This window comes from Neomonachus schauinslandi, chromosome 1 (assembly GCF_002201575.2).
Source record: "Neomonachus schauinslandi chromosome 1, ASM220157v2, whole genome shotgun sequence".
Lineage (NCBI taxonomy): Eukaryota > Metazoa > Chordata > Mammalia > Carnivora > Phocidae > Neomonachus > Neomonachus schauinslandi.
Genome location: NC_058403.1, coordinates 138103421 through 138115494, shown reverse-complemented (window position 1 = coordinate 138115494; position 12074 = coordinate 138103421).

Below are 12074 nucleotides of genomic sequence, written 5' to 3'. Positions count from 1 at the left end.
CTAGGGTTCTGCTAAAGATTGCATTGAATCTGTAGATCAATTTGGGGATTATTATCATCTTAACAATATGAAGTCCTCCAACGCATGAATGTGAGATGTCTTTCCATTTATTTAGATCTTATTTAAGGTCCTTCAAAAATGTTTTATAGTGGGACACCGGGTGGCTCAGTCAGTTAAGTGTCTGCCATCGGCTGAGCCCATGATCCTGGGGTCCTGGGATCGAGCACGGCATCGGGCTCCTTGCTCATCAGGGAGCCTGCTTCTCCCTCTTCCTGCCACTCCCCCTGCTTGTGCTTGCTCTGTCTCAATCTCTCTCTAACAAATGGGTAAATCAAATCTTAAAAAAAATGTTTTATAGTGTTCAGAGTATAAGTTTGGAAGTTTTGTTCAATTTATTCCAAACTTTATAGGTGTTGATTCTATTATAAATGGAATTGTTTTCTTAATTTCATTTTTGAATCATTCATTTATAGTTTTTTACTTATCAGGGACACAGAGGAAAATTCAACTGTTGTGGTTGCAGGGAAAACTTGGCTGATAGCCTGTGAGTGAGCATTTCTCAAAATGCACTCCTTCCAAAGCATCAAGTGCTCTGTGTCAAATAATTTTGGAAGATGTTTACCTTCTTAAAGCCTTGTGATACCTATAAACATATAGAAGGGTCTGTGAAGTCAGGCAGCACCTTGAAGCTCTAAATCCTGTAAAAAGAAAAGCTCTTTTGTCTAATTTGAAGCTCTTATGTCTATTCACATAAACATGAATGCAAATGATTTTTTTATGATGTGAGAAGATACAGAATTTATGTGGCTGAGGTCTTAAAAGACAAAACCAAGCTATTTCATAATTTTGCCTAGAGTAATCATTAATGGTTGGTCATGTTATTTGTTGTAAAATGCATTAAGTGCCAGTGAAAATATTTCTTTTTGAATGTGACATTTAACTTCAGCCAGTAAAATCCTGCCCTTTTGTTGAATTTTTTTCCCTTGGATTACATTTTCTAAATAGGTTTCCTACCTAAATGTTAATATCAATACTTGATAATAAGAGTAGGATACTTAAGACTGGAGGAATGGGGCCTTGGGGAACAATTAGATGAATAAGAAGCACACAGTAATTTTAAATTTAAGAAGGTAAGGTATAAAAAAGCAACATAGCCTGAGGAGTTGGACATGCTCTTGTTTGATTCTTGGATCCACATGTATTACTTGAGAGATAGTGGACCTAATGGCTTCCCTGAATCTCATTAAAATGGTCTTAATAGCTATATCAGTTTATCAAATGCATAGGATGGTACATACATAACTCAAATGAAAAATGGCTTTGTTTCCTAAAGTAGGAATATAGTATTTATTATTCCATTTTGCATGTATATATATATATGTTTTGTATATATATATATGTATATATATTATATATATGTATATATATTAATATATATGTATATATTATATATATATAAAATATATATACATATATATTAATATATACATATATATAATTAATATATATGTGTATATATATAATATATACATAATATATATACATATATATATACATATATATAATATATATACATATATATATATAATATATATACATATATATATACATATATATATAATATATATACATTATATATATATATATAAAATCTTTTTGGATCCTTCCAATTTGGGTCTGATTTGAAGGAAAACTGGAGTTTGAACTCTAGGACCCATAAAAAGCTTTGCTTAAAGAGTGGGTCCAAGCATTCCACTCATCTGAACTATACTCAAAGCTGGCCCCAGTAAAATTTGGAACAGGGACTCTTCTTCCAACTGCTTTCCTTGTAACTCATTCCCTCCCTTTCTCTGAAATACCAGTCTGTCCTGACAAAATCAACTTTCTGGAAAAAGTAATGTGTCAGTCTGTCTGAGCTGCTATAACAAAATTCCAGAGCCTGAGTGAATTATAAACAACAACATTTATTTCTCACCGTTCTGGAGTCTGGTAAACCCAGGATGATGGCAGTGGCAGATTCGGTGTCCAGTGAAAGCTCTCTTCTGGGTTGCAGACAGCCAGCTTCTTGCTGTGTGCTCACATAGTGGAGGGAGCTAGGGAGCTCTGTCAGACCTCTTTTTTTTTTTAATTCTTGTTAATTTCCTTTAGCATCTAGTTTATTTCTGAGGAAAGTCAATGAACCTTGGCAATCACCACCCAATCTCATTGTCCTTATGGTTATTCTTGTGTTCCATGGTTTCAATTGCCTGATATACTTACTATACCAGTGGATACTGTGAGACAATTTGTATATTGTTTTTCTTCTTTTTTTGTGTGTTTCAAATTTTTATTTAAATTCTAATTAGTTAAGGGGTGCCTGGGTGGCTCAGTTGGGTAAGCATCTGCCTTCAGCTCAGGTCATGATCCCAGGGTACCGGGATCAAGCCCTGCATCAGGCTCCCGGCTCAGTGGGGAGTCTGCCTCTCCCCCAGCTCATGCTCTTTCACTCTCACTCTCACTCTTATATAAATAAATAAATAAAATCTTTAAATAAATAAATAAATTCTAGTTAGTTAACATATAATGTAATCCTGGTTTCAGGAGTAGAATTTAGTGATTCTATTGTCTTTCTTCTTATCATAAACATATATATTAATATTATAGTTTTGTAGATTGTTCTCCCCTGGTTTGCAACTTCCTCAGGGGCCATATTCAGTTTTTATGAGGGCATTAATTTCACTTCTCCCAAGGCATTAATCTCATTCAGGAGGGCTCCACCCTCTTGGCCTAACCATTTCCCAAAGGCCCCACCTCCTAACACCATCACATTGGACATTAGGATTTCAATATGAATTTTGGGAGGGCACTCACTTTCAAACCATAGCATAATGTAAAATTGGGCCAACAAGTTACCTGTAGCAGTGATGTTCCCAATTTTTCTGTTCCCTCTATGGACTGAAAGGCATTATTTCTAGATAAAGAAATGTTGGAACTTTTGTCATGGAGGCCATGAGAAGGTCTGAGTTCTGTTTTGAATAGGTAATTCTTTCCGAATGTTGCTGGTTTTATTATGTTTGCCTGATGACCAATTCCATTATACCTCCTCTACTTGGTTCCCAATCACCAACTTTCTGGGAGCGGAAAGTATCAAGCTTGGGTTTTTGATGCTTTCTTGGCTTTATGTCTGATGCTAGGAAGTTGGGGTAGGAGGAGGACAGAGAACAGCTAGCTGCAAGGAGAGTAAGTAGACAGATGGAAAATATCAATAGAATTCAGACCTAACAATAAAGCTTAACTAGGTGGCTGCTAGTCTTTGTTATTACAAACTCCAATTTTTTTTTTGTACTAGAAATAACAATTCTCCAAACATATCTGTTGACATGAAAATAGAATTACAGCAAGTTACTAGGGGCTCTGGTATCGATTTTTTTTTCTTTTATTCTTGACTTTCTTGCAATTTAGGTTTATTAGCAAACGATTTTGTGACTTGTCTTAAGCTGATGATTAAAATTTAACATAAAAAAATCAGTCAAGGAATAGAACAAGGGAATTCAGGAATGAGAACAAATCAATTCAACAAAAATTTCCCTGGTCCATGGGTTGGTCTTTAAGGAATAGGGAAAATGTAGGTGGCTTTTTCTGAGGAGAAATGAAATGAACGGTCAGTTCATTCAGGGCCCAAACAGCCCTAATGCTAAGATATTTCTTTGGTGGGGACTCAAGGCTCAACTCTCACCAGTGGAAAAAGAAGTTGGATGATGAGATTAGGTGAAACTATAAGTTTCCCAGAATCATGACTTTCCCCCCATGACTTTGAAGAGGACGCTTTAATAAAAGGGTAAGATACCAAAATAACTTTTTAAACAGCAAGGGCATTTTTGACATTGCCAAAGCCAAGCACAAAATGGATCTAGTCAGAGGTCTTTCTCCTAATTGTGATACTAGGATATTTTATTTTTTTGATCCTTACTGGCAAACAATGGATGCTCTCATTCAATGCTGTTGAAAGAAGTCTGGCTGCATTCATTCTTTCAGACGCCAACAGTGTAGGCAAAATATGAAATGTTTAGTATCAAGTTACAGAAAAGAAAGTTCCCTAAAGCTGTGAAAGGGAGAATGTAACTCACTGGTCATATTTCTCAAATTACTACTCTTATATTTGAATAATGGTAAGAGTCAAATCCTAGAAATATTTAGCTACAAGGGGGAATTGAATCCAAATTCCTTACATTTTACAGATGAAGAAACTAGAGACCCAGGGAAATTATGCTTCAGAACAAATGATGTAACGAATAAAACCTGTAAAAGTGACGCCAGGGCCTCCAAAACAGCTGTGAAGAACATCGTTTGAGATCAGTTCCTGGAGACGATTGAACAAACAAGAAATGTGAAAAAGTGAAAGTGGGAGAGAGCTTAATTAAAAAAGCAAGAATGTGGTAGTGTGTTAAATTCCTGCGAGAAATTCAAAACCAAGGTACTGGCCAAACACTTCAGGCTTTGGCTCTTCTGTATTATCAGATCTCCATAAGTAGGTGAAGCAATTGTTACATGGTTGTCAGAGGCCCTCTGGGAAGGGTCAACTCAGCTATCAGGGAGATTACTTCACCACCAGTAACCGAAGAAAGCAGGGAATTTATGGATGAAGTGTTCAGAGAGACAGATTTTTAAAATGACAACCCATAAATGGTGGTTGCCTGGACGTAATATTAGAATCACTGGGATTTTTTTTTTTTTTCTGTTCTTAGAACTCTACTAGCAATCACTCTTGATTCATCACATTATTTTCCATCAGGTTATTTATCAGAAGGGAACTTCTCATTCTACAGATAAGAAAATTAAGAACAAAATAGAAGCAGAGAATCAACAGTAACACGTCCTCTGTTAAGCTTCCAAAGCCTTGATTCATTGTTTAACCAGAGGTCCCATAATCCTCAATAAGGGGGAAATTTCAAGGCCAACACTGTGAAGGAGTCATTACTTGTTAGTAAGAGGGAGACAATAATAACCCTGGCCCATTTTATCTCATTTTTCTAGGAATGAAAGAATGTACTGAAGTGTAGGAGACAAGTTATTACAATTTCCAAGACATGGTCTCTAAAACCCTTTTCTGTAAGAATGAGCTAATACTAATAACATTAGAGCAAACAGAATAGGAAACTCCAAATGGGATCATGACACTCCACAGCTTTAAACCCCTTCAGTGTTTAAACATCCATGGACTTTTTAGGGCCAAAGCTAAAAATCCCTAACATGTACTAATAGACCCTGCTTGATCTGACCCTGGCCATAGTCTGCTCGCACTTCCTCAATTCTACTTCGATCCATCCTACCTGACAGTTTCACACATGCTATTGCTAGGCTCAACCTCCTTTCTTGGGAAAACCTTCCCTACTCCCCACCCTCATGATGTTTTCCCCCACTAATCACAGTTATTTAAGCAACATGCTTAATGTCCTTCATAGAGGCATGCTCTATGCCTCCTGTTTACTCCTGTATCTCTAGCACCTGGTGTCCCAGCTGGCACATAGTAGGTGCTCAAATAATTGTGGAATGAAAGGCGATAACAGCTGATTTAAATACTTGACACAGGGCGCCTGGGTGGCTCAGTCAGTTAAGCCTCTGCCTTCGGCTCAGGTCATGATCCTGGAGTCCTGGAATCGAGTCCCGCATCGGGCTCCCTGCTCAGCGGGGGGGTGGAGGGTGTCTGCTTCTCCCTCTGACCCTCTTCCCTCTTGTGCTCTCTGTCTCTCATTCTCTCTCTCTCAAATAAATAAATAAAATCTTTAAAAAAATAAATACTTGATACAAAGTAAATACTCAATATTAACAGCTATGTTAATTTTGAATTTGTTTTACTTTCCCTCTGTTGCTTCATTTGCCTTGTTATCAGTTGTTTGGTGTTACAAGATGTCGACCCAGCACTGGGGAGGAAATCTGGAGTACAGGGGACTAATAGTGTGCTACCATATGCAACAGGAGCTTGATACACATCTGTGCTCATTGACAATGATGATGGCAAAGCGGCCTGGCTCAGAAAGATCTAGAACCCCGACTTTGGGCCTACTACCAATATAAACTAGGTTAGCTCTTATTAACTATGGTGATACTATATTAGCTATCTGTTTAAAAATTCCTGAAGTTTTCTTAGTTTAAGTGTTTATCACAAATGACTTATTCTGCTATGGACAACTTTAGAAAGCAGAAAAGTTTTTAACTGCTTCTGTCAAAAGAAGCTGAAGAATGTTTGTCAGAAATAAGGTATTTTTAATATCTAGTCTCAACAAATAGTGATATTCACTGTTCTGATTATCTCCTTTAGAGTGGGCCCTAAAACAACCTCCTGGGTAGTAAAATTATAGTAGGATTGGGAAGGAGATTAAAATCACAAACTCTGGAGGAGACAGAATTGGGTTCATATCTTTACGACTTACAGCAGCATGATATATCATCCTTGGACATATCAACCTTCCTAGCCTCCATTTGCTCATCTGTAAAATGTGGTTTATAATAAGCAATACCAACGTTTGGTGAATCCATCTGACATTGTTGAAAATAACAACATAAATATCCTTCTCTACCAGTGTTTCTCGACAGTGGTAGGAAGGAAGGATTTTGTCTTCCAGGGGATAAAATGTCTGGAGACATTTTTGTTCCAGTGGGGGTGGGTGGGTGGATGGGTTGGGGAGAGGTGGGATGCTACTGGCTTCTAATGGGTAGAGACCAGGAATGCTGGTAAACATCTCAAAATGCATATGACAGGTCTTCAAAGGATTATCAAAAAGTCAATAGTATTCCTGGCTGAGTGCCTGTTTATAATGAGGCTGCAAAACCCTGCTTATAGTGAAATGGTTAAATAATCAGGACAGTCATTAAAAGAATGAGATGATCTAGGGACAGACATAGAAAGATTGCCAGGAGATATAGTTAAAGTAAGTAAAGCAACTCGCAGAGTTGTATTTATAATATAATGCCATTAATAACTGACCTCTCTTCTGTGTGCCTGTGTGGGTTTCCACATACATATAAAAGATCTGGAAGGACACATACCAGCTTGTTAATCAGTGACATTTATGGGGGAAAAGACATGTTGAGGACTGTTTGCCTTTCTTAATCGACACACTTTTTAATGGATTTTTACAACCAGAAGGTATTACATTTATAATTTCGATAATTTTTATTTTTTTATATTTTAAAAATATTTTGTCAGAGAGAGAGAGCACACAAGCAGGGAGAGTGGCAGGCAGAGGGAGAAGCAGACCCCCCACTGAGCAAGGAGCCCGATGCAGGACTCAAATCCAGGACTCTGAGATCATAACCTGAGCTGAACGCAGACACTTAACCCACTGAACCACCCCAGCACCCCTAATTTTGATAACTTTTTAAAAGAATTCCAAGCTCATGCAGGTCTCGTGAGATCTAATGCAAGTAGATAATGCAAGTGATATGTTGGCCAAGTGCCAACATACAGTAAGTACCAAAAAATAATAGTTACAGTTATTGTTTTGTTATTAGAAAAAGTCTATATTTCTTTTTTCTTGAAAATTGAGGGAGTTAGTTCAGGAAGTGAAGATATACAGGTAAGTATAGTAATTAGGGAATTTCATTAATGATTTTGTAGAACTTCAGATGTGGCAGTGTTTTTTTTTTTTAAATTATGTAAGTTTCATTTTGTGCTTATTGAAAGAACTCTTCAATCTTATGCATTTTGTGCACATAGAAAAGGGAAAACACTCATGAAATAAATAAGGCTATCCCTATCACTTCACATTCAGAGTACAAATCTTCTAATCACTGATGACCTCAGAGGCATCGATTTGGTCTTTCCACACACGTTTCCTTTCTTGTCGAGTGTTCATGATACAGCGTTTTTTTAAAGTAAATTTTCAAATCAAAGCATAATATCCATATAGAAAAGTGTACAGCTGGATGAATTTTCAAAATGAACAGAATCCTGTATTCACCACCTAGTTCAAAGAATAGATATTACCAGCACCCAGAGTCCTCCTCCCACAGGTAACCACATCCTGGCTTCTAGCATCATAGATTAGTTTTGCTTGTTTCTAAACTTTATAGCAAGGGAATCACACAGTACGTAGTCTTTTCTGTTTGACCTCTTTAACTTTACATTATATTGGAGAAATTCCTACATACTAGGTATAGCAGATCACTCATTTTCATTGCTAAACAGTAGTCCATTGTATGCATATACAATGTAGCCATTCTATCGTTGATGGACATTTGGATTTTCTAGTTTGAGGCTACTACAATGAACTGTGTTGCTCTGTACATTCTTATATATGTCTTTGGTATATATAAGTATGAATTTCTATCTGGACGTAACTAGGAGCAGACTTTTTGGTTCATTATGCGTGAGTGCTTAGCTTTAGCAGCAGCTACTAAACAGTGTTCTAAGGTGGTTTTTTACTAAGCTACGTATTACCAGCAGTATATGAGCTTTTCTGTTGCTCCACATCCTCACCAACAGTTGGTATTTTACTTTTAGCTATTCGGGTGGGATAGAACTCATTTTTAAATTTTAAGTACCTTACTAGAGCCTATTGCTCCCTTTTTAAAAAAAAAAAAAAAGTATATGTTTTTGAGCGTATGTATTTGTTTTGGTGGAAAGCTATTCACCAAATTTTAATAGTAATTATTTGGGTGGTGGAACAATGGGTCATTTTGTTTCTTTGCTTTATATTTATTTCTACTTTTTAAATTTGTAAAAATAAACGTGTTGTGATAACAGAAATAATATAAAAAGTGGCAGAATTTCCCAAAGTCTTTTTATTAAAACGTAAATTCCAAGAGTGCTAATAGAGATTCCTGAAGATAGTTTCAAGGCTAAGTATGACTTGTTCACTGCAAGACTGCTCAGACTTAAAAATGCTAACGTGTTTTCTGAATACCATACACATGTGTACTGTATAATAGTGTGCATGGTCTCTGGGACTTATAATTTCCAAAATACCCTTTTCTACCTCAGGGAACTGAGGTACTAACAAACTTTATTTGCAAAATGTTAAAATGGGAGGTCCAAAAATGTGACACATAAAAATAGATCACAATAAAGCAAATAATCCTTATAGCAGGAAGTGTCCACAAACAAGCCTTCCCTGTGTGACTGAACACTTTGAGAATTTTTATGCTGCTTTCAGTGAATTTGAAGTTATCCAAAATATCAATCCAAGAGTCTAGTTCCATGGTACTTTTCTGTTTTTCCTCCTGTATTGGAAAGTTAGCTACTTTGAGTGTTATGATTATCACTCAAAGTAGCTAACTTTATGGGTTATGGGTTTAGATTATAAGGTTTAAAATCCTATAGATAGAGGTCACAGGACCCACAGCATCTTTGGCCTCAGGTTTTCTTTGATGATGGATCCTTCGAACTCCAAAAACCAACTTATTTTATAACAAGGTAAGACAAAGCAGATTCAGGCTGGTTTCAAAGAGAACTTCTATTTGGTCGTGCAAATTGCAGATACTTGTCACCATAGTCCAACAATAAAATTTACCAACCAAAGGGTTTTACTGAGGGCCAGAATTATTCACCAGTATTGCCAAGTTCCTAACACATTGCCAGATATGCTATGTTGCCAAGTGTGTTAGCCAACTTGGCAGCATTACGAAAGTGTGTGGTTTGGAGTAAGAGACTTGGGTTTGAATTTCAGTTCCACCACTGACTCCGTTCGGTGACTTTCTATGACATATAGTTTCCTTGACTATGAAATAAGAATGAGAATACCTCTCTCTTAGGTTGTTGACAGTTAATTAAGCTTACATGTGTGACAGTGCCTGCCCTGTACCAAAGATAGCAGGGTTCTCAATGAATGGGGTTTCCTTCTTTGATGAAATGAAGTGTAAACATCGGCAATACAGCTGATCTACTTCCATAGCCAAAGTGTATTTATTTCTCCAGTTTCACACAATTGGAAATTCACACAATTTCACACATTTGTTATCGCTCTGTCTTCCCCCACCCCCACTTCTTTCTCCTGGTACCATAATCTCTTTCTCTCCTCACACCATTCTGTTTTTCATTCTCCAAAAGGAACAATGCTTCAACCAATTCTTGATAATGTTAACGATAAAGTTTAAGGTACTTTACCCTCTCTGTTATTCAAGCAAGAACACTTGAAAAAGCAAAAGACTTAAGGAACGTGACCACGTTTTAGGGCCATCCTTGATGGTGATGTTTTGCTTTGCGGAACTTCTGGCTATGCCTCAAACTGATTCTTTGAGTAATTATTGAACACCTACTACATGCTAGGTAGTTTCTAAGCTTGGCTAGCACTGTGTAGTAGACCCTTTACTGAACAGGCTGGTTTTCTCAAAGACTATTTTAACTAGAAATCTGTTTTTTGAAGAGTCAGCATTCTTGGGCCTTCTTCTAGTTCTTTCCACATTCAGACAGCACTCTCAAAGCAAAGAAGAAAACTAACAGACAAAGATATCAGTGACATAAGATATCTGGGCTAATCTGTGCTTAAGTATTTTGGAAGTAGGTAACAATTGCATTTTTACTGTTAATTGGTACACTAAGATCTTTTCAAAGTTCTGAATTTTAGTTACCACCTTAGATAACTTGCAGGTACCTCTTTTATTCTATTTCAGAAACCCCTCTAACTTGTAGGCTTTATATCTTAGATTCTTCTGGTGTAGATGTTCCTTATACTTCCTGGGTTCCCCTCACCCATGACCATTAAGTTTTTAAATATACTACAGAATGAAAACAACTTGGCAACTCTAGCCTTAGAGTTCCCAGCTCTTCCGAAACGGAAACAGTTGAGTTACGAAAGCCACTTTTATCTTCTTTCTTTAGATCTGAGTCTTATAAACCTACTGAGTAACTTAATCAGATGCCTCTGGGCAACCAGATTTTAAATGCAACTTAGCAATACACATTTGCTAGGATCATATAATATTCTGTTGGTGAAGATTATGTGAGTGATAGCATCTAATGTCCTCTAAAGCAAGGTTTTCTTAGAATAAAATGCTTCTTTGAAAGACCCAATATTTTCAAATTCCTTTTAAAGGCCAAGAACAGCCTTTTTAACTAAGGCACATGCTAATTATATTCTCCATATTATATAATTCAGTAGAGTAGTTAAGAGCCTTGAATTATTGCTGACCTATATCATGTAAAATAACTGAAAATGTCCCTTCTGTCTGTATAAGTAATTAGAGACCTCACCAGAGGATCAGCATAGCTTACTTGGCCAAAACCAATCAAAACAAACTCCTCCAAACCAAAAAAAAGTCAAACAAAACAAACATCCCATACTTATTATAGGGAGAAATTGGAGAACTTTAGCCTTTATCTGTCTTCCCAGTGGTGATAATACTCAGGAATGTGGTGATCACTGATATCTTCATCCATCCATAAACATTACCGTTGGTCCTTAGGTACCTTTTATTTATTTATTTATTTATTTATTTATTTATTTATTTATTTATTTTAAGATTTGAGAGAGAGAGAGAGAGAGAGAAAATGAGCAGGAGGGGCAGGAGAGAGAGAATCTCAAGCAGACTCCCCATTTAGCACAGAGCCCAACACAGGGCTCAATCTCACAACCCTGAGATCATGACCTGAGCAGAAACCAGGAGTCCAACACTTAACTGATTGCCACCCAGGCACCCCTTAAGTACCATTTTAAAAGTAAAAATATAAAATATTTGGAGCAATCAAATACTTCTGAAAATCAGTTAATAATCTATTATATTTACTATAGAAATGTTGAAATCCTAAAAGCTGCATTGATGGTAGCTTCCTTCTTTACCTTAAGTTCACTTCTAAGGAAATACAACACATTAAATTACATTTACAACATTTAATACCTGACAATATTACCTGGACAACCATTTTTTGGGTTTACTGTAGGCCAGATATGAATTTTTCTTGTTCTCTGCCTAGCTACTTTGTATATATAAAGGATCCATAAAAACCAATACAGTGCGAGATGCCTGGGTGGCTCAGTTAGTTAAGAATCTGCCTTTGGCTCAGGTCATGATCCCGGGGTTGCAGGGATTGAGCCCCACATTGTCAGGCTCCCTGCTCAGTGGGAGAATCTGCTTCTCCCTCTCCCTCTGTGGGTCCC